Raw genomic sequence first — 4,659 nt, forward strand, 5'->3', positions numbered from 1 at the left:
CGCCCCCCGCCACTCCTTCCTTTCCCTCTCTCCTCTGCCCTGCTCCAGAGCTCTCTCTTTCTCAAATAAATAAATGAATAAACAAAATAATAAAAACGTAGATTGTAATAGTCTTATGGTTATAGTCACAGTAAGTTGTGTTAGGAAGAAGCCACTTAGACTCTTTAAAGAGGATAATCAGGGGAGACATAGCATCAAGGGTGGGAACGGGAGCACCCTACAAGAAAGCTCCGCGGGTTATGCAAGCACTTGCGGACCACGTGGAAGACTTTGGCTTTCATTTTGAGTCTTCAAGTTTTAAAAAGGTCTTTTGGGCTTCGGATGGAGAACAGATTAGAGCAGATATTAAGTAACTGGTGTGAAGAGACAGGATGATTTATGAGAAAATATGTTTGCAATCCATTAACATGTAATGTCGTGTAAGGAATTTCTCCTACTCAATGATATTTTAGTAAAAGAATTTTCAGTCCTAAGCTTGTCAGCAGTGATCTTGTTATGCCCTGTTTGCAAGGGTCTGGCTTTCTGAGTGACTGCATTTTTGCGCTAGAAAAAACAAACTTATTTTCAAGAAATATTATTTACTACGTCTGAGTATTTTAAGTGGCAAGCCGTCCTTGGATTTATCTGAAAATGAAATGTCTCACTGAATGTTGTGATTTGGGTGTGATTTGATGGGAAAGTTTTAGCCCAATGAGGGGGAATACATGAACTATTTTTGTTCTCTTATTAGTTTATATTAGAGGCGTTCAAAATAAACCACGCTCTTCTCACTACTGCCATTGTATTCGAACAAAGAACATTCTTTGTTCCTTATACTATCAGGGCGTGCTTGGTAAGGGAAGGAATGAATAGTAATTTTCTCTGAATATATTAAAAAAATAAATAGAAGGTACCTTGCCAAGAGACAGAGAACTAAGAATGACTGCTCATTTCGATTTTGATTTTTGGTTTTTGTTTTTCTTTTTAAATGGCTCGTGTCCTTACAAATGGGCCCTGTGGCTGATTCTTCGGTAAGCATGGATAACACTTTGGATTGAAGACAAACTATTTGACTATTTAGCTCTGGATGCAGTCTCTGTGAAGTCATTGGTATGTGGTTTTATGCAGTCTGGCTGGGTTGAAAGGTCTTGAAATAGGGATCCTATGACCCCTTCGGTTCCCCAACTCCACTGCTAGTATGGTGGCCTGAGGCACATCTCCTATTATAGCAGCAGGTCATAATGCCAGCCCATGAAAATGAGTTCACGTGGCAGAATTGCTGTTTGACTATGGGACTGTTACAGACAGTGATGGGAAGGAGTGAGCTCTCCTTGGATCTTGCCAGAATTACAACTCAGTGAAAATGTGATTGGATTTTGCTTCACTTCCGGTCTACTTTTACAAGAGGTCTATATTTGGTTCAGTGGGTTTTATGTTAGATTTAGTTCAATGACTGTAGAAACACATAGGTTGAAATTAATAATAAAAATACAGGGGTGCCTGGGTGGCTCAGTTGGTTAAGCGTCCGACTTCGGCTCAGGTCATGATCTCACCGTGCCTGAGTTCGAGTCTCGTGCGCGGCTCTGTGCTGACAGCTCAGAGCCTGGAGCCTGCTTGGGATTCTGTGGCTCCCTCTGTCTCTGCCCCCTCCCCTGCTCGTGCTCTGTCCCTCTCTCTCAAAAGTAAACAAATATTAAAAAATTAAAAAATAATAAAAATATAGCCTTTGGTTGCATCTGTGATTTTGTTAAAAAGTATTTTCCATCAAATATTTAACAGTTTCTTCTTGTTTGTGTTCCAGTCAAATTCTTGGTCTCTGGAGGTGCTTATAATTAAGTAAATGGCCATCTGTTTTTTTTTTTAGATAGCCATTCAGCCACTGAAGCAGTGTTGAGGCCGTCCCCAGCTCTAGGCTCTTGGGATTGAAGCAGGAAAACACGTTAGCCTTGTTCAGAGACCTGGCCTTCATCTGTAATTTGTGGTATAGTACTGTAGAGAACAGCAAAGTATCAGAAGGTGGGCTTGAAAAAAAGGTGTCAGAACGAGAGGATACTGATAAGTACCTGTTATTTTTTTTTCCATTGAAGTTTTTGTGTTTTATGTTGCCATTACTCTTTTTGTCTATTTATTTGGAATTAGCCAATCAAAATTTTTTTGTAGTTAACATTTGCGGTCCTCTACTCTTTTGTGTGTGTGTGTGTTCTTGGCAGGAAAGGATTACCCTGGGTTTTTCTGTTTGGTTCTTTTATGGAATTTCAGGTAAAATGAATTTAAATGGCGACTGTGTGGAGATATTGGAATGGCAATGAAGTGTCACAGAAATAGGGTCTCTTCTTGGGGCTTCTACTTATGTCTTCAAGTTTTTAAAATAAATGCAGGGGGCAAGTAAATACTGAGACACATTTAGCTGTCATTGTAAGTGCAAATAGATCACAGATTTGGACTTTTTTCATGTGTTATTTTCTAACCATCAAGAGCTTTGCACATTCATGCTTTCCTATAGATCACTTTCCCATCTGTCTTCAGGTGCATGGAAATATTGAATGTTTACCCACTTCCCATAAAAGGGTTAAGAGATTACGGGTAGTGTTCTTTTCGAACAAAGAATGGCCATTTACCCTTGTGGTCCTATTACGGATTTGTTCAAGCCCTTGTCATTTACAAGCCATCTTCGTTACATTACATTTCAGCCATCATCACCGTCTTATTCTAGATTATTCTCATTGTTCCAGAAAGAAGCCCTTCACTCATCAGCAGTCACTCCCCATTTCAGCCTCCCTCCCTGCCCTTGGCAACTATTAATCTATTTTTTTGTCACTGGATTCTTACATTCTGTACACCTCATATTAATGGAATCATAAAATATGTGGCATTTTGTGTCACTTAGGATAGTGTTTTAAGGATTCCTTTATACTGCGGCATGTATAGTGGATTTGATGGCACATGAATTCTATCTCAATAAAAAAGTGTACATAAAAGCCATGGGACTTAGTTAAATTAAAAAACCTTGCCATTCAGATGGGGGGCGGCACCAAACGTATCAACCTATTTACTCGAAATTAATATACAAACATATAGTTCTTAGTTTCTAGGTTACCTCTCACTTCACAATTTTCCTTTTCCCCTGTTTAATAAAAATGGATTCGAAATAACTCTTTTTCTACCACATCAACCTTGCAATACTTTCTCTTGAACACCTCCTGTTAATTTTTGCTTCTCTGGGAACCAGGTCATCGAAACCCTCCCGCGGCAGAAAAAGTTGTGGATAAACACGTCCACTTGGAGTCAAGTGCTGGGGTTTGTATTTTTGATAAAAGTGTGTGATGTTTGCCTTTCCTGGCCCAGTTTCTTCTGCCATAAAATGGGCACAGTGATAATCCTACCAGAGGGTGGTCGTGAGGTGTAAATGAGTGTTTAGAGCAGGGCAGAGAACACAGTAAGTTTTCAGATGATGTAAGTGATTATCACTCTTCCTGGTGCTGATGTTTATGCCACTGATGGTGTCCAGGTGGACATGCTTAGGGACTGAGAAGTTTTACAGTCATGATTACAAACATTCAACAGAAGTAGAGAGGTCTTTATTAATTCCTACCTTATACATTAGAATTCTGCATTTATGGCTAATGGGGCTCAGCTTTGGATGTTTATTCGTGGTGAGCACTGTGGCCATATGGCTTATCAAGAGCATAATAGAAATATAGACATCAAACAGCAAGAAGCTGTGGAATGGAAATAAACATAATTCAACTCAGCTTTCCTTTTGTACTAGGTATTGTTTGTATTAAAGTGTCAGTAAAGAGGTTGGGAAGTACTTGGCATTCAGATTAATGTCATCAATAACCAGATTTATGGAAACACATAAAAGCAGAAGTAACTTGATGCAGAAACAAAATTCCATATGCTTCTTCAGATTGGTAGATGGATCGCTTTTATCTAATATTGAGATTCTGAAAATAATCACATGAAAATTTTAATCATTTGTGGATTTTCCAACATTTTTAACTGAGAATTTCCACTGCTACCTTTTTTTTTTTTGGAATGTTGACTTATTTTCGAGAGAGAGAGAGAGAGCGCACAAGCCAGGGAGGGGCCTAAGAACCAATCTGCGGGGGGAACTAGGTTTGAAAACAAAACAGATAGGTTCTGAGGCCTCATGGCATCCCTACCGTATCAGAATCTCCCAGGGAAATGCCTGGGATGCGGTAATCTAGCTGTTGCCCAAATCTGGGTGTCCATAAAATTACAGACACAGTACTGTAATTTGAGAAAAATACCTGAGCTTAAAAAGTTTTCTTATAAAAATCACCAGTAAACATGGAAAATGGACCCATTTCTTCCAGGTTACTTCAGCATTTTAAGGGAAATTCTTACCTGCATTTAACTAGGATATAAAATTGCTATTTACACAGAACATAATAATGATCCTTGCGTATTCTCCATTTTTTTCTTTTTCAACAGATAGAATGAAAAACTAGTTGACTTGCATGTTTCTTCAGTTTCCTGAATTTTTACAACCTTGAGAATGATTGCATGAAATATGGGCAAGTATAAAACATAATGTTCCCTAATGACTGAATCTTATTCTCATTTTTTTTCCCTACTACTGCTTGATGAGATGCAATTTTTGTAATGGTCCTTTGCAAAAGTTTCTCTGGCAGCTTTTGTTTTGAAGCAGAGATA

This window comes from Acinonyx jubatus, chromosome C1, assembly GCF_027475565.1.
Source record: "Acinonyx jubatus isolate Ajub_Pintada_27869175 chromosome C1, VMU_Ajub_asm_v1.0, whole genome shotgun sequence".
In the NCBI taxonomy this organism is placed as follows: domain Eukaryota; kingdom Metazoa; phylum Chordata; class Mammalia; order Carnivora; family Felidae; genus Acinonyx; species Acinonyx jubatus.